At 36.0% G+C, this 19913-nt stretch overlaps 1 protein-coding gene and 1 non-coding gene across 2 annotated transcripts in view; both read left to right on the plus strand.

Moving 5' to 3' along the window:
- MDGA2 (MAM domain containing glycosylphosphatidylinositol anchor 2) overlaps positions 1–19913 on the plus strand; it is a 1021793-nt gene that overhangs the window by 450978 nt on the left and 550902 nt on the right. The window lies entirely within an intron of this gene.
- On the plus strand, positions 1587–1715 carry LOC111763264 (small nucleolar RNA SNORA31). Its single transcript, XR_002796160.1, has one exon. It is a non-coding gene; the product is annotated as a small nucleolar RNA SNORA31 (small nucleolar RNA).

Below are 19913 nucleotides of genomic sequence, written 5' to 3' on the forward strand. Positions count from 1 at the left end.
TTGAAAATTAGGACAAGATATAACTTTCTTTTAGGGATGGATTAAGGATAGGCAGATAGATTTCACTGAAGTGGAATAATTTCAGGGGAAAAAAAGAAAATACAGAATTAAAGAATAGAATAAAACAACAAAACCAAAATTTGCTTCTTTGGAACAATCAATAGATTTCACAACACTTCAGTTAGACTGACAAAGAAAAAAGAGAGGGCACAAATAACTAAACCCAGAAATGAAGAGGGGTTTACTAGTGACCACACTGAAATCACTGAAATGAAAATAACTAAAAGAGGATATTATGAATAACTATACACCAAAAATTAGATTACCTAGATGAAATTTTCAACTTTGTATAAACAATCTACATACACTAACTCAAAAAGAAATAATAAATCTCAATGAATCAATAAATTCAATAAAGATATTGAATCAGTAATGAAAAAAACCAAAACAATACAAAAAACCTCCTAACAAAGAAAAGCCCAGGAACAGATGGGTTCACACAGGAATTTTACCAATCTTTCCATGAAGAATTAACACGAATACTGATAAAACCCTCTAAAAAAATTGAAGAGGAAAGAATACTCTTTATTCTATGAGGTCAATATCATCCTCATGACAGAGCCAAATATAAATATTAGAAGAAAAAAAATTATAGGCAATATCTGTCGTGAATACAAATGCAAAAAGCCTCAACAAAATACTAGAAAACCAAACCCAACAGCTTATTAAAAGAATCAGACATCATGGTCAAGTTGGATTTATACCAACTTTGCAAGGGTTGTTTAACATGAGAAATTTAATTAATTTAATATACCACAGTAACAGAATGAAGGGCGCGGGGCAGACATGATCATCACAGTTGATGCAAAAAAGGAATTTAACAAAATCAAGCAGAAGTTCTTGATAAGAACTTTTAGAAAACTAGAAATAGAAGGAAACTTCTTCAATCTGATATACGGCATATATAAAAAACACAGCTGACATAATGTTTAATAGTGAAATACTGAAGCTTTCCCTCTAAGATCAGGTGCAAGACAAGGATGCCCACTGTTACCACAATTATTTAATAGTATACTGGAAGTTCTAGCCAGAGTAATGAGGCAAGAAAAGAAACATAAGTCATCCAAATTGTAAAGGAAGTTGTAAAAGTTTTCATTTTTGCAGATAACCTGATCCTACGTATAGAAAATTCTGAAAACTCCACAACAGAGCTCCTAGAGCTAAATAAATGAATTTAGCATAGTGGAATGGTACAAAATCAACACCCCAGAATTAGCAGGGTTTTTATACACTGTTAACAAACAATTGGAAGAAAAAATTAAGAAAAAAATTATATTTTTATAACAACTAAAAGAATCAACTATATAGAATTAATCTAACCAAGGATGTTAATGATTCATACACAGAAAACTACATACCATTAATAAAAGAAATCAAAGACCTTAACAAACGGAAGTACATCCCATGTTCATTCACTGGAAACATAAATATTGTCAAGATGTCTTTTCTTCCCAAAGCAATTTAAAGATTCAACACAATCCAAATCAAAATCCTAACATTTGCAAAAATATAAAAGCCAATCATCAATGCATCTCTGACCTGGAACAGTTAATGTCTGCTACTAAGGTTTCCACTAGAGATGCAAGAAAAAGAAGATCCTTGTGCTTTCTGTCTGTCTGGTTGTGACAACCAGGATTGAATGGGGAAATACAGAAAATTTTAAAGTAGGGAAGGAGAAATAATCTTTACAACTCAAAAAATAAACTCCAAAACAGAAAAAAAAAAAAAAGGCCAATCCTCTAATTTATATGGAAAGATAAGGGACTCCAAATAGCCAAAGACATACTGAAAAAGGAGAATAAAGTTGGAGGACTCACACTTCCTGACCTTAAAACTTATTACAAAGCCATTGTAGTCAAAACAGTACGGTATTGGCACAATGACAGACATACATACCAATGAAATCTGAGAATTCAAAAATCAGCTCACATTTACAGTCAAGTAATTGTTGACAAGGGTGCAAAGATGACTTGCTGTGGAAACAATAGTCTTTTCAACAAGTTGTGCTGGGAAAACTGGATCTCCAGTTGCTAAAGATTGAAGCTGGACCCCTACCTCACACCATATACAAATATCAACTTGAAATGCATCAAAAACCTAAATATAAGAACCAGAAGTATAAAATAACTGCTGATTTTGTAGCTGAAAAGTCTGTAGTTAATCACAGCTCTCTGTTCACACCCACTACCATGTGCATCCACATTCTAGGAGTGATTTCTAGGCTTTACCTTTAATAATCTTAAGGACCCCTTAGCAACATCTGCCATTCACCAGATTTTAATGTTGTTTTCTTTATAGTTAATTTAAAGACCAATTAATTAATGAACTCTGCTTGTTTAATGTGTCACAAACTATCTGCAGGAGTATACAATATAGCATGCCCTCCTTGGCTGCTTGTTTACTTTACTCTCATTTATCTCCTTCAGCCAGGTAGACTCATAAGACAAGGAGGCCTCATTCAAGAGGAGAGGTTAGTTTCTTTCATATGGGCATGGCAAATACCCAGATGCTTAAACATATGCAGCAGATCAGGAGGAATTCAGAAAATAGCATCAAGTGTAAGAAGGAAAACCTTTTTGGAAGTAAGCTAGCTCCCCAAAGGTATTTTTGCTGCTGTACTTGACATCTTGTTAATAAAAATATGACTTTGGCTAATTTAGTTCTAGTCTCCATACTTGTGTGATATAGCACTGACTTAGGCCATCTGTTTTAACATCTTATGATACACCATTCTTTGCTGCTTTTAGCAGATGAATCTATCTTTCAAGCTGCAGTTCATGAAACTTGATCCTTTCTTCCTTATAACATCACTTTTTTTTTCTTTTTAAAATCTTCTGTATATCCCTGAGCTAATTTTACATCCCACTCTTGACCTTGTACTTGAGATGGAGCAGGGGCTAGTTAGTAAAATGCAGACCACGTAGCTATAAAGTATTTTGGTTAAATATCAATTTATCCACTCAAATGTCACTTTTTGTTTTGTTTTTACCAATCTTAAGCATAGATTTAAAGAAGCTTTAAGAACATGATAAGCATACTAGGTATCAATAACAGCTGCTAGTTATAAGAATTGCTGATTGATTTCTACTTTTAACTGTGTGTTCCCAAACCCTCTGAACCCTCTTAAGCCTATATGACTTTGCCTGTCATTGTTATGTGATATGACATTGAATTAGTTTGCATTTGCTCAACTTTTATGGCATTCTTGTCCATATTATTAGCTCAGTGGGTTAGAATGCTAATAACTTTAAATAGCCCATTGGTTGTCATAGTAACTGATATTAAAGCTAAATATAAGCCTGCTCTTGGATTTCACATGTAAATCATTGCTGGAACTTGCATACTTTAGAAATTCTGTGGCCTAACTGTAGACTTTTGTACAAAAGGGACCTTAAAAGTTCAGGTTTTACTGAGAAATTGATTTTTTGGAATTTATGTTGGCACCCAGTTCACAGTTATTTCAACCTAGTCCATGACCATTCAATAAATATTTATAGAAATCCCAGAAGAATTAAATATTATAGGGGCCATATGAACAAAGTGTTACTGTTAAGAATTGCATAAATTCTCGATGGGTATCTTCTATACTTTTCAGTCATTCTCTGTTACTTGTCTATGCAATGGTTTCTATGTTTCTCATCTGTTTTTAAATGTATGCTCTGGATATTGTGAAGAGAAAAGGCTCATCCAAACAAGCCCTTTAAGAGATGACTCCTGGACACAACCTGTCATATGCTCTGTGTCTTGGGTGATTTCAGTTCCTCCTATCTAGTAGCTCAGTAAAGATTTCACTTCTTGTTTAAGGCCAGATCATCCATTTCACTTCTCTTGTGTCACTCTTTTCCCAAAACGTGCACTGCCATTTAGCCCACGTTTTGACTACAGTGCTATGCAGCCTCAAGCAGAAAGCTGACTATGTATATACACAAACAAACAAACCAAAAATTTAAGATCTTCTCCATCTTACATATTCATTCTTCTTACATTAATTTAAAGAACTTATTGCCCTAATCTGAATTGTATAATCTTTCCAGGTAAGTCAGCTTTCCATGTAGTCCTTATGTTTTAGGTCTTGCTCTCCTTTTTCTCCCCTCCTAAATCACAATTTTCTTCCTAGCATCCATTTGAGGCTTAATGAATTTGCTTAACTTCCTTGATCTCTGCAGATGCAAAGTTATTTTCTGTCTAGGCTCCCTATCCAGCCACTGCTTCAGGAAAAGAAATGCTCTATTATCAGCAGCAGCTTATCTATTGAATATGTATGAAATGTCCTAGATGTTGGAAAGTCTTGTCAAAGTCTCTTATGTAATAATTTGGTAGTGAAAATGAGTATACCCCTCCACCTCCATATTTCTTCAACTACCTTCTTTTCTTTTCTGAAAGCACAATATCCTGCTTAGCCCTTAGGTCTCTGTCTGCTCTATTAGATTCCTTACTGTCAGAACTCACTTTCCTATGACCTCATCAACCATCTGTTTCTCAAAGATCCTACTTGAAATATATATATAGATCCATGGATATATAAATATATATATGTATGCCTTTCAGTAACAACATCCAGCATAGTGTTAAACGTGTACCAATGGAATATTAGTTCAGTAAGCTTTCAAATAATGTTAAAAAGGAAAAGCGTGCAATGCTCAAAAATGATATACTAAGTGTGGATTAAACAAGCTAATCAGGTTATTCATCAAAGAACATTTATATGTTCTTCATATGCCAGTGAACATGTGAATCTTTTAAGAATATGTGATAGTAAAAAATGCATAATACGGGACGGACTCCGGAGGGAATAGCTGAAGGCTCATTTTGCCAAGGTGGGTTCTACCATTGGGTGGGGTGAACCCATATCCTGGGGAAGACTAATGCCGTCGAATAGAGAGAACTGTAGCTCTCGTGAGAAAGGACGGCTCCCAGGGCATTAGATTGGCAGGCGTTGTGGGCCCTAAGGGGAGGGGAAAATGGACGTGCAATGGATGGAACAAAGGTAAATAAGGGGCAAAAGAGGAGTTATGTGAGAGTACACGAGGATGAATATAAAACAGCTAATATTACACCAAAAACATATAGGGGACGACAGACTAATAATGAAAACCATAAGACAAAACATAGGATAACTAAAAAATTTAGAAAACTGTACAACCTAAAGTATGGACCACATAGTAAGCACAAATGTTACCTTGTTTGAAAACTATAGTTTCGGAATCTGTACATCAGTTTCAGGAAATATGATATGAATAAGTTAAAAGATTATTGCTGTGGAAGGGAAAAGGTTTTATGGTGGATCTGGGGAAATACTGTATATTGTATATATGAATTTTGGTGATCTAAGACTTCTGAAGCTGGCATTATGTTGGGATTCACTTTACGGGAAGTTTTGGATCACAGAGTGGTTCAACAATGGCAGCGGAGGAATACTGATATGGGATGTTATTGACAGGATATATATGGTTGACAGGGAGTTATACAGGGCATATGCCCAGGGTATATGGTAATGTCTATATATACTCATAGTGGAAACAATTAAAAACAACAGCTGGGGGGGTACTGGGCTCCTGGCCGGGGGGTCACTGTTGTGGGCCCTGGGAGAGCAGCGGCAATCCTCCAGGTGCAATGGCAAGAACCAGGAAGGAAGGAGGGCCCAACAGTGGGCTCTTGATACTAATGGCTACACTTTTGAGCCTATGCACCTGCAATAAGAACAAGGCCTAGAGTAGCACTGTGCCTGGGGGTTTCCTCCTGACAGCCTTCATGTTACTCAAATGTGGCCACTCTCACAGCCAAACTCAGCGTGTAGATGTGATGCATTCCCCCCAGCGTGGGACACGACACCCGGGGATGAGCCTCCCTGGCACCGAGGGATCACTACCACATACCAGCTGAAGAAGCAACTAAAAAATGACCTTGAATTAAAGATTCAATGTGGAACAGCAGAATATACCTGTCTACATATAATAACATGACTTCGGGAAGCGGTTTGACCTAATGTAAGGGGGAAATGGAAAGGAGAAATGAGATTATAAGGCTGTGAGTCTCTAAAAAAGAGTCTGGAGGTTGTCAGAAGGAATACCCCTATGTACAACTGAACAGAGCCTAAGAGACAGATAAGGTAGATACAACCCCAGGTATTGGTTCTTTTGAGGGATAAAGAGACCCACGGGTTCTATGGTCATGGCAGAAGGGGTTCACTGCCATGACAGATGGCCCTTCTTTGGAGCTGGTGTTTCTGCGTGATGGAAATGGACTCAGAGGGGATCTCTTTTCACAAGACTTGCATGCTACTTTATTGGAATTGTAGTTGGTGCTGGGTTTAAGATATATGTAGGGGATTTGAATCTCTGGACTGATAATATGACACCCAGGCCCAGAGCCTCAACAGACTTCAGCTCCTACACTTTGACTTATTGGACTTACTCCACTCAGCTAACATGGAGTTGAAGAAGGTCAACCACCACAACATGGAGCCTAGGGTGTCTACAACTAGAAGCGGGAAGAGTGCATCCAGTAGCCATGTGCAATCTAAGCCCTCACTTGACATAGGTGTGCAATGGACACAACCAATCCAATGTCCACAGAGAAAATGTGGAATGGGTGTGGGAACGGTAGCCATGGGGGCTGCTGGGTGTGGGGAACGGGAGGAAGAGATGAGATGTGGAGGCGTTTTCGGGACGTGGAGTTGTCCTGGATAGTGCTTCACGGACAATTACGGGACACTGTAGATCCCCCCAGGGCCCACTGGATGGAACGTGAGAGAGTCTGGGCTATGATGTGGACCATTGACTATGGGGTGCAGTGATGCTCAGAGATGAACTTACCAGGTGCAATGGATGTATCACGATGATGGGAGAGAGTGTTGCTGTGGGGGGAGTGGGGGGCAGGGGCGGTGGGGTTGAATGGGACCTCATATTTTTTTTTAATGTAATTAAAAATAATAATAATAAATAAATATTTTTAAAAAGTGCATAATAAGTTCATAAACTTATTAACCCTGTAACTAATTTAGGACCTTCATTTATGAGACTAATTTATTACAGTAGCAGCTTCAAACAAGGGTATGTGAGTAGAGGGATTGTTTTAAGGGAATGATTTAGTATCTTCAAGTGATACATGTATAGGTTCAAACTGTACAGTTTCCTAAAATTGGTGAGCTTGAGAAAGAGTCAGTGGGATTCAAGTTTTCCTACTCTACTCATTCTAATGACCATTATTCCTTTACACAAAAGAAAATAAAATATATATTTACCATACTTTATACCTCACTTTTGGTGTATTACCCCAGGTAGGAAAACCTCCAGGACACCAAACAAATGGAAATTGGTGTTGGTATTGAAAAGTGTATAACTTTTTATGTCTGGGTAGCAGGGATGGTTTTCAATTTGTTGTTTTCAACAAAATTGAATGTGGATCTAATGGAGCCGTCAGCTAAAAGATAACTAGAAATAATTTTTATGATGCAGCATGGCACTGTGTGGTATCTATCTTATAGCTGGAAGGATTTCAAATAATTAAAATTCCCATATTCTTACTTATGGGACAAGTTTCTCAGTCTTGAACAGAAATAAGTGTGATACTGAACCTGTCTCATTCTAGCAATAAGTGATAATTACCCAAGAGTACCTCAACTAATTGGGATAAAAATAGCCCCATCCATCTCATTTAGTGAAGTATTTCCAATAAATCCTTTTGAAATTATGTTATATATTTATATTATGTAGATAAATTATATACTAAAATAAGGATAATTCAAATATGAATATCCATTGCATACTCAAAATATGCTAACATTTCCACATAGATAATATGAAAGTGATCAGCAAAATGACTTTCAAGCATGTAAACCTATGACATCAACATAAAATTCAGTGGAAAAAAGTGGAATGAAAACATGATTCAAAGAGAAAAAGAAATGATGTGAAATTTCTAACTATTGGGGAAAACCATTTTTAATAGATTATATTGAGTATTGTAGCAGTTTGGTATTATTTATGAATTCCAAAAACAGGTATTGCATTATGTTTGCAAACTTCTCTGTTCCCCTGAGCATATTAGATTGTATTAACTTCAGAAGTTTCATTTTTACTTGATTACATGATGATTAGGGCTTTGATTGGGCCACATCAGTAGGACGTGGGCTGGGACTCGCAGAGAAAATGACATAGCGGAGGAGAAAGTTGAAGTTTTGATCTTGGAGCCCCGGGAAGTAAATGCAGAGAAGCAGATATGTGAGGAAAGTGAGTAGGCTTCATTAGACATGGCAGAGGTCTGGGAAGAAAGACAGCTGTTCACCTGATAGTTTACAGCTGGCCTTGTGGAAAGAGGAGAACTGCTGAGTCCAGAGAGGAAAGAGCCCTGGGAGAGAGATGAGACTTATCCCAGCCTATAGCTGATACTGAAAGAAGCTGGGACCATGGAGCTTTAAGAGGAAGAAGGAAGGCTGGAGATGAACCCTTGCAGACATCACCCACCATCTTGCTCAAACACGTGGTCAATGACTAGGTGAGAAAGTACCTCTTATAGTACCTTGAGTTGGACTCTTTAGGGCCTTGTGACTATAAGCTTTCTACCCTAATTAAATATCCTTTATAAAAGCCAACAGATTTCTGGTATTTTGCATTAACACCCCTTTGGCTGACTAATACAAGTATCTAATTGCTGTTTATTTCATTAGATCCATTTAAAAGAGTGATGTAAGCTTTTTATTTAACATCCCAATGGTTACAATGGATCTTTGTGATTAATCTTATTAAATAATCTCAAATGTCATTCTTAAAATATATAAGGGAGCACCATGTTTTCAAAAAGTGTTTTAGGAGGTACGTGAGTAAAAAATGTTTGAAGACCACAGGTCTACTGATTCAATAACTCAGGATCCCAGCTAGTTTCCAGGTTCTCCTGCTTTCCCCCTTTTTGCAGGCCATGCAGCCTTTTCTGGGTAGAAGCCTTGAAGAAAAAGTGATAATTACTTAATCAAAATACACAATTCAGGTAACTGATAATAGCTTTGGGATTCAACTATTACTGAAAAATTTATTTAATAACTCTATGTGCCAGACACAGTTTTTGGAGTAGTAAACAAAATAACAGAAATCCCTGTCCTCTAAAGAGGAACATAGACACGAGACACACATATAAGTAAAATAACCAGTATTCCACAGGTGATCTTCACTACAGAACAGTAAAGCAAGGGTGGTAGATGGGAGAGCTGGTAAAGGTGGTCAGGGTGGGACTGCAAATTTAAATAAAATATTTAGATGAATCCTCAATAAGAAGCTGATATTTGAGGAAAGACCTGAGGGAGGTATATGTGTGAGCCATGTAAATATCTGAGGCAAGACATTTCAGGAAGAGAAAATACCAAGTACAAGGCCCTGGAAGTGAGAGTACACCAATTATTATTGAGGGAAAGTTCTCTGTGGCTGGAATGAAGAAAGCAACGATAGAGTGTGGAAGATGAGATCAGGGAGGTCAGAGAGGCAAGGAAGTAGAAGCACAGGGCCCCAAGGGCTGTTGAAAGGACACTAGATTTTATTCTATGTTGGAAAGCCTTTGGGAGGGTTTTGAACAGATTGGAAAATTCTATTTAAATTCTAATTAAAGCCACAACCAAGGGGCCTTACTCCTAACTAAATTTTTCTTCAAACCTAGGCTTCCTTATCCTAATGCTTTCCCTTTCTATTAATGGATTCTTTTCTCTTCCTGTCTATACCTTTCTCTCCCTGCTCCTGGCTCCTTCATTTGTCTGTTTCCCACCTTTTCTTTCTCCTTTTTCCTTTCCTTTTCTGGCTCTATCTGTATGTAACTAAATGATAGTTGGTTTTGTTTTGTTTTGTTTTTCTTAATTTGTTTCATTCAACAAATATTTGTATCCCTCTGCTTCCAAATTAAAAGGCCAATGAGTTTCAGAGTTCTAATAGAGAAAGAAAAAAATTGTATTTAAAATCACAACTAAGTAGAGTCACTTCTTCCCTTAATGGCAGAATTTCCTTCCAGAGAAATGCCATTTTGTTTAGCATATTACCTTCTTTAGGTATGAAATGTGAACACTCGGGTGCATGATTTGATTGGAAAGAATCAAATAGATAAATTGTCCTATTAGAGAAATGTACTGAAATTTAGAATTGAGGGAGACTAGAGAAAGGTAGGAGAGGACAGAATGAGAGAGAAAATACAGAAATATCATTGAGTGTCATGGGAGGAGATGGTACTTTTAATTAGTGTCAGCCACTAATAAATTCCTGATTTTGGAATTGAGGGAATGTGGTTGGAAGATTTTTAGGGGCAGTAATATTTAATACTTAATTTTGCATTTGTTTGGCAATTGTATAAGTGCAGCTGCTATCCCCAATTGCTCCCAAATTCAGAAGTTTGCTACACATATACTCTTATTTGAATGGTCTCTTGGGACAGCTATTTAAAGCATATGCATTCTAGGTTGGTATAGGACATGGAAAGAATGTGGAAGTGAGATATAAGTGAGATCAGGGCTTAAGAAAAGTCATGAAAATTTGAATTAAAAATAACTTTAAAAAAAAGCAAGCTTGAGGAATTTTTAGGAATATGAGGGTGGGTATCAGATTTCCCACTGAACATAGATGGTAGTGGCGGGGGTGTCAATTTAGCTTCATGTAAAAATCTCAAAGGACTCAATGACCTCAGTTGGCCTTTGAGCTATACAAACATCAATAATAATACTTGCTTCCAGTAACATTTACTCTACAATCTCATTTACTAGACAATTAGGATTAAAATGGCTATGTTCCTGAGAAGAAGAACAGTGTCTGGTAGCTTGATTTTGGTTAGCGTTGCATGGGAAGGAACTTAGGATTGTGGTACAATGAACAGATGCTAAAATAAAAGTCAAACAACTATTAAACTGAATTGTCCTTTAAAAGTATCATGGAAAGATGAAAAACCAGTGTCAGCGAATTCCATCCAATGGAAATTGGAGAAACCAAAAAGAATGTGATGATTAGAAATAGGAGGAAGGAGTAGGGACTGGAAAAATTCCCTGAGGAGAAAATAGCTACAGATGTTTTGTAAAGTTCTTGTAAATGCTGACATAGGTCAGGAAGACAAAGTGAAGTGTTAACAATCTGGATCTAGACAGCATATATACACACAATAAACACATACATTTATCATGTCATCCTCTTGCTTACAAGCACCTGTTGCATCCCCACGACTGGTAAGGTCCACATCTGGCCCTTGCCCACTATTCTTCCTTCGCCTCTCATGACCCCATGCAGGTACTCTCTGCTCCAGTCACACAGATGTCAGGCTCTTCCGCTATCTTACTGTTCTCCTTCATGCCACCAGGCTTTGGTTATGATTTGTAATGTCCTGTTCCTCTTTGTCAATCTACAACTTCTTTAATATTTTAAGTGTTTCAACATTTAGGATTTTTTTTTGGATATTTTAATACTTTGGAAACGTCAATAGTTTCAAAATGCAATAATTTGGAAGGTTCAAATTATTAAATTTAAACTTTTTCCCCATTACATATTAGCTGAAGACTGAGGGATGACCTACTCAATTCCTCTAAATCCCTCAGTTTGCCTAACCACACCCCACAAAAGTCAATCTTACTCATTTTATAGTGTTGAGATGATTGAATGATAAAATATATTTGAGAACTAGCAAGCACAATGCTGAGGTAATAGTAACTACTTAATACTTGCTAATTTTCTTCTTTTATTGAGACTTAACTTTCACCATGTCTTCCTTACCTCTTTGCTAATTCTTTCCAATCTTTATTAGCAACTATCCCATTATATAATACTAATAATTATCCCTTCATCTATTTGTCTTTCCCCCAAGAGTGTATGTTCTTTGAAGGAAGAGTCTGAGTCCTGTTCTCCTTAGCTTGGTAATGGATGACCCATTACTTGCTGGTGAATGAGTAAAGAATAAAAACACTAGCCATTATACCATCTCACCTATTAATTTCAGCCCATTTTCCAGCTTAAAAAACCTAAATAGGGAACAAGACAAAACATATTCAAACTTCAAAAAAACACAGGTGCCATACTCCTTGGACAATAGTGCCCTGCCACACAAATATGAATTTTCTATCGGTTAATGGTTTTGTAAGTAGGAGAGGCTAAAACTTTAATTTTAATGAACATACTTACAGGTGTCTGAGCTTAAATTGCAAGCCATTTTCTCAACTTCATAAGAAAGAGCTGCCAAAAAAAAAGTATTGACTGAGATTTTGAACATATGTTAGATTTTTCCTATTTCAGGCACTGCTGTTTTTCATAAAATATTCCTGTAAGAGAAATGGTTATCAATTTTCTTGCAAAATTTAAATGTGTAACATGTCACAATGTGTATTAGTTTTCTTTCTTTATTGAGACATTCCTGTCACCTGTCTTCCTCATCCTTTGGCTAATTCTTTCTATATTCTTACATGCAGATATATTTGGTATTTTGTTATGTTCTATGCTTTAAATTCAGGTTGTCATTCCCAAACTATGCTCCTTTTAACACTGGTGTTTTACCACTAAAATGGAATTTAACTGATGTATTTTCTTGTTATATTTTGAGATTGTACTTGTGTATGTATAATATCACTGTACTTTTGATAAAAAATGTGATGCCTTCTACAATTAAATATACCACATTTCCATTCTATTCTAAAAATAGTCTTAAATAAGTTTAAGAATTTATTTTCAGAATATCTTGCTTCCTTTTAACAATATTTCTATACCTCATGAGGTTCTTATATATAAAGATTATAGATTTATTTTTTTCTCTTTCCTTTTCATCAAATATACACTTCCTTCTTTTTTCTTTATAGGACCTGGCAAAGTAGAAATTGAATGCTTTTACAAATCTGGAATAAGAATGAGGTCATGAGGGTCATGGTGATGGAGGAAGGAGGGAGAATATCTGGGGATAAGGTGGTGGCAATGATAAGGTGTGAATTTGGGACTATAGCCACTTCCCTCATTTCCAAGAGCCCCTTCTTGCCCAACCACCACAAATTAAATAGTAATCATGATAATAAAATAAATACAAGGGAAATAGACCTTGACCTACAAATCAGATACTATTATTTTACCCATTGTTTAGTTGAAACTAACTCAAAGAGAGGTTAAAGTACTTGCTTAAGGCCACCCAACTAATAAGCAGAAATAGCTAAAATTAAACTCAGATAATCTAATCTGTTTTCCAGTCCATAGTACCACTGCAACCTTCAGAGGTCTTCACTCTGTTTTCCTATAGTTTATTTGCTTGTGTTTTTCGGTCTGGTATACTCATTTAGAAATTCATTATGTTGAGGTTTGTGTCATTTGTTAAATTGATGTTGAACATTTTATAGCTTTTTTGTAAACTTTCTTTGTCCTCTTGTTAGAGTTTGAATTGTTTACCCCAGGTTGGACAGGGTCTTGGTCTTGGTTTGCATTCTGATGGATGTAGACCCATTGTAGATAAGATCTCTTGAAGATGTTAGTTCTGTTAAGATGAGACCCAACTGAATATGGGTGGGCTTTAAGCCAGATTACTGGAATCCTTTGTAAACAGAGTGAAAATAAGAGAGAGAGGGAAGCCACAGGGAATAGTCATAACTTGGAACCCAAAGAAAAAAGAAGATACTGACATTTGTGTTGCCATATGATGGAAAAGCCAAGGAACCCCAAAGGTTGCTGGATAGCCAGAACATACTGACTCCAGAGGGGAGGAGGAAGCAAGCTTTCTAGCCTCTAAAACTGTGAGCCAATAAATTCCTGTCATTAAGCCAACCCATTGCATGGCATTTGTTTTAGTAGCTAGGAAACTACTAACTACTTTTTAATACTTTGATACTTTGGGTGACTTATCAAGATGGAATAAACTCCTATAATCATGGCTCCTGGTCTGTAATTGCCAAAAATTTACTATGAATTTTTGCTATATTTCTATTTCTTCACCAAAATTCCCTCCTCTTCCTTTTTCTAATTCTCCACTTTTCTTTATGTTGACTGCTTTCTTTAGCCTGGAATTGTTAATAAAATAAAAATTAGTTGCTCTTTTGCCATGAGTAATATGACTATAATTCTGAATATCTCCAGACTGGTTTCCTTCCCAATTGGGAAACTCATAATGGTTCATGGGGAATCTGAAATCATTGTACTCTTTGTAGAAACAATGAGCAAGTGATATTTACTTGTAATAACCATGCTTTCGCTTACAGAAAATAACAATGTAAGTCTTGTATAATGGTAAATGAATCTCCAATATAACATACCTACTGCATGCTACATGTTCTTGAAGAATAGTGAGTTATAGTAGAATAAATCTTAGACTCCTTTCATTCATGTAATAAATATTGAGCATCTATAATTTGATGGCATTGGTATAACTTCTGGGATACAACAGTGCATGAGAGAGATAAAGTTTAACTCTTTATAAATTTGCATATGGGAGAGCAATGAATAATGACCAAAGTATAAAATAAAATAACTTCCAATGTTGTATAGTTTCCTGGGACTTCTGTGGCAAACTACCACAAACTGGGTGACTTAAGACAACAGAAATTGATTCTCTTACAGTTCTGGCTGGTGAGAGTCCAAAATCAAGGTGTTAGCAGAGCCACTATCCCTCTGAAGTTTCTAAGAAAGTATCCTGCCTTGCCTCTCCTAGCTTTTGTTGGTTGCCAAGAATTTTTGATGTTCCAGGGCTTGTAGCTGCCTCACTCTAAACTCTGCCTCCTTTATCGCATAGGCTTTGTCCCTCTGTTTGTGTCTGTGCCTCTGTGTCTTCACAAGGCTTTCTTTTAGGGACATAGGCCATTGGTGTCCTAATCCAGTATGACCTCATCTTAACTGACTACATCTGCAAAGACTCTTTCTCCAAATTCCACATTCCAAGGTTGCTGGTAAATATGAATTTTGGAGGGGGACACTATTCAACCCAGTACAAATGAGTTAAGTGTTAAGTACAATGATGTAAAAAGGCAGGTTAATGAGGTCAAGAGACCTTGTGTAGTGTACAGAACTACTCTAGGTGGGATACTCAAAGAAAACTTTCAGGGATGGCTTTCAGTTTGAGGTCTAAATGACCAGAAAGAGCTGAGCTCTGTGAGGATATTGGTAGCATGTGTGGTGTGAGGAGGGGTCAGGGTGGTGAAAGGGGAGCTTTCCAGTTAGCTGAAATAAGCAGATAGCAAGACCTGAGGCAGACATCAGCATGAAGAGTTCTAAGAAGAGAAAAACAACTAGTATGTGAAAGCAAACATTTCTGTGGGCACTTTAAAGCTCAAAAATTATTAGGAGTAATGGGAAACAGAGATTTTTAAGCAAGGGTATCAATATATTTTGATTTATGTTTTAAATAATATTTTTATTTCATTTTGTAAGGTAAAAATAATTAAAGCAAAAAACTGGTTAAGTGGTGATTGATCTATTTCAGATGAGATGACAATTGTGGCCTAGATTATCAGTGGAGATGTTGTGGAAGTCGAAAGGAGAGGAGTTGATTACAGATTCAACACATGAGTCAAGGATAATTCTCATCCCTTGTAACTTATTGGATGTTTGTGCCCATTAACTAAAATACAAAGTGAGACTAGGTGCTTGTTGGAGGATTTTAGTTTGCATCTCAGCTCTTACCACTTAGTTTAGCATGACCTTGAAAAAGCCATTTAATTATTTTAATATTAGTTTCTTAAAATGTAAAATAAGCAGAATAGTGCCCAGAATTGTAATAGGGATAAAATTCAATAAACATATGTGAAAATATTTAGCACAATTCATGGAATATATTTGGTTCTCAATACATATTGAACATGAAACTTTTTATTCTTACCTCAGTGAATATCTCCTCCCTATGCCATACATCAAATGTGTTTTTCTATTTTATTATCATTAATATTATCATCATTATTGTTATTTTTTATATTGCACAGTAAGGCAATGATATACTGCACAGTTGGCAGTAAATAACTTAATTTAAAGTAATCAACATTATATATCAACAGATAAATTGAAGGTAAATAATCTATAAGAATATTTAAATTATTTGAAAGTTGCAATATGAAGTAATTAATCTATTTTCCACAAATTCTTTTGGGTCTAGAGCCCAATCAAAAATCTTAGGATTATATCTAACTGAATTAGGCCAATCAGAGAGCTCTAGTTGAAGATATAATTTCCTTTTGATCCTGGTGGTCAGGCAAGAATCTATTGCAGGTTGTCCTCAAAAAAGTTTATAATCTGTTTAATGCAGCAGAAATTTGGTGGTTTTAATCACCCATTCACCTATGAATCAAAGCATATTCAAATTTTTCTAAAGTGAATCTTGGCCCTGCCCATAAATATTTTCTCTGCTCACTTTCTGGTACAGATGGTATATGTCAGCGTTCTCTAGGGAAACAGAATTAACAGGAGATATCTGTAAATAGTATGAGCATTTATAAGAGTCTCTCATGTGACTGAATGAATGCAAACATCAGGTGCCGCCATCAGGCAGGCTGCAAACCAGGGCTCCAATGAAAGTCCAGTGAAGGTCCTCGATGAGTTTCCCAGAGATGTTAGCTGTCCAAAAATGAGCTGGGAAATTCTCTCACTGAATGCTGAAATCACTTCCCCTTTTAAAGCATTTGACTGATTGGATAAAACATCACTTGTTGCTGATGGTAGTCTCCCTGTAGATGTAATCAGCCATCTATGCTGTAAACTCACTGATGACTAAAGCCCATAAATGTCCTTGTATTACAATGAGCCCAGTGCTTGCTTGACCAAATAACTGGGCACAATTACCTGGCCGAGTTGACACATTAGCTTAACCATCACAGATGGTTTGCTCTGTGTTGAGATATGGGCCTTGCTATGCTCCATAATTTTCCTTAGAGCATGTTAAACAATTAACTGGTTTATGTTAAAACATATAAGTTAAAGCATATATGTCAAAATATATAGGACCATAATTAATTTGCAACAATGAATAACTATATTTAGGGTCTTTGCCAAGGAATAATCTTGAAGTTATTGCTCCTCCAATGGCCATAAGGATTTGGGGAGAAAAGATGGATAGAAACATACATTAAACATATGTATTTGCAACAATGATATTAATATCAAAGGTACTACTCATTTTATTTTATAAATTCCTATATCTTCTCTAATTGAAATTATTTACCAGATCAATCTAGCTATTAGAGAAATAAAAAAACAAGATTTTTTTATTGCCTTGACAAACCTAGTATTATACTGCTCTTAAGCAAAATATTTTGTTTTCAACCACTAAAAAGAGTTGTGATTACTATGATACTCAGGAGTTATATTTTGGGGGGAAAAAAAAGGAAGAAAAACAAACAAAAATCAACAAACCCGGACACTGTAGTTTGCATGATGTCAATTTGTCAATTTTAAGACTCATTTTAATACTGCTAAAATTTATAACTTTAGCCAAATGTATGGATTTGCATATATCATTTTTAAAAATATATTATTTTCCCTTTGGCTTCAAATTCTGTTCTGCATTAATCACTTCTATTAGCTGCTCTCTGTCTATGATTTTCTGCAATTCATATAGAAATTTATTTTTACTCATTAAACTATTTTCCTAAACTTTCTAACATGACCATTTTTCTCCTCTGTGAGATTTAATGTAAGATTGGAAAGAGGCATATTTTTTACATTATGTTTTACTATTTACTATGAATTCATTTTCTTTCTTATTTTCTTAAGATGAATTCACCATTTTGTAATCTCCTACTCCTTGCGTGATATATATATATATTATTTCAGATATTTATTTATACTATCATCTACATAACAAATACTTATTGACACTATTAACTGTGTTTGGCATTGTGCTGGACATCAAAGGGTAAAACACACATGTTTTACAAACCCCTCACACTTGGATGAGTTCCACATACAGCTTCTTTGCTTGAATGCTACCCTTAACCCACAGATGTAGAGACTCAGCACCTCCTATTCTGCAAGGCTTTCATTTGTACTTGAATCCAAGGCAGTCCTGTCACCAGTTAACTAGTCAAGCTATACCCTAAATGGTCTCAATATTACGATGTAGAAAGTAAGTTTAATTAACAGAGATTGCATCAACAATGGCAATGCATTTATAACTGGGGACTCAACAATGTATCATTCACCTCTATTATTGTCCACAGGCATCAGACAGATGTTGGAAAACCTTCCTGTCCCCAAACCCAGGACTGGGTCACCAAACCCTGCCAAGTGTTATACTCTTAGTGATTTTTCTGGGTTTTCACTGGGTTCACTAGCTTTCTCATATTTTCCTGTTTATTTTCCTCTTATTTATTTAGGAACCCCTAATAAGCCTTGAAAGCTTACAATTTTTTTTAAATGGAGGGAAGGTGCTGTGGTAGATTGAATTATGTACCCCAAAAACACATGTTCTTTTTTTTAAACTTTTTTTATTGATGTTTATCATCCATACATGAATGTAGATAAACAATAAGTGTATAGTAAAAGTTGTGGACATTCAAAACGTATATGCACGTCATCATAAACGGTTTCCACCCATCTCCCACCACCACCTTGCATTGTTGTGAAGCATTTGTTACACGTGATGAAAGAGCATAGTCAAAACATTACTACTAACTGTAGCCTGTATCTTACATTTGGTGTATTTTCCCCCAACTCACCCAAATATATAGCAATTGTTATATGTTTATTATCTTTCATGAGAGAATGTTCTCATATTTATTCTGTTAACCACAGTCCATCATTCACCACTGGATTTCCTGTGTTATGCAGTTCCATATTTTGTACAATCCATTCAGTGTGCACTCAGTGGCTCTCATTTTCATTACAGAGTTGTGTCATCACTTCAGTCAATTTTAGAACACTTTCATTATTCCAAAAGGAAAAATCTTATACCCTCAAATATTCCCCCTACTGTTGTCTCTTAGGATTGAAATATCTTCTTACCATTGCTGCAAACTATTAGAATATTACTGTTAAGTATCACCCATAAGATACATTAGCTGTAATTTCCCCATGTATCACCATATTCTTAGCACTTCGTAAAGAGCATTCTTATATTTATAGCATTAATCACAATATTCCACCAACAATGAAATCACAATTACACATTCCTTAGATTATTCTCTACTTTCCTTTCAATTGACATTTACATTCACAGACTACTCCTTTCAGCCACAATCACATACCAGCCATGTTAATTATACTCACAATAATGTGTTACTATCAACTCTATTCATTTCCACACTTTCATAATTAACCTTATTATTGATGCTACATATATTAAGCATCAACTCCCATTCTCAACCTACATTCTATTTCCTAGTAACCTATATTCTAGAGTGTACCTCCGTGAGTTTATGCATCATATTTAGTTCCTATTAGTGAGACCATACAATATTTGTCCTTTTGCAGAACACATTTTCTTAATATTAATCTCAGTCCTTGTCAGTGTGAATCCATTGCCAATAGAACCTTTAGAAGATTTTATTTTTAATTAAGGTGTGGTGAAACTAAACCCGGGTGAGCCTTAATCTGAATTACTGCAGGCCTTTTAAAGACAATCTGGAAGTCACAAAAACCAGAGCGAGAGGATATCACTGTGTGATGGAAACCAGAAATATGGTATTGCCAGCAGCCAGCACCAGAATGCTGTAGACTTCTGTGATAAAGCATAGCCTCTCTTAACAGCTTGATTTGGACTTGTAGCTTTGCAACTATGTGGCAGTAAATGCCTGTAGTTTAAACCAACCTCTTGTGTGGTATTTGTCATAGTACCCTGGCAAACTAAGACAGAGGTTTCCTGCCCATGCATATTCTTGACCAGATTACCAATCTTTAATCCTAGAGAAAGTGCTGTTCTTTTCAGGAGGTCCATCATTTGAGATATTAAGTAAC

This window comes from Dasypus novemcinctus, chromosome 3, assembly GCF_030445035.2.
Source record: "Dasypus novemcinctus isolate mDasNov1 chromosome 3, mDasNov1.1.hap2, whole genome shotgun sequence".
Taxonomy (NCBI): Eukaryota; Metazoa; Chordata; class Mammalia; order Cingulata; family Dasypodidae; genus Dasypus; species Dasypus novemcinctus.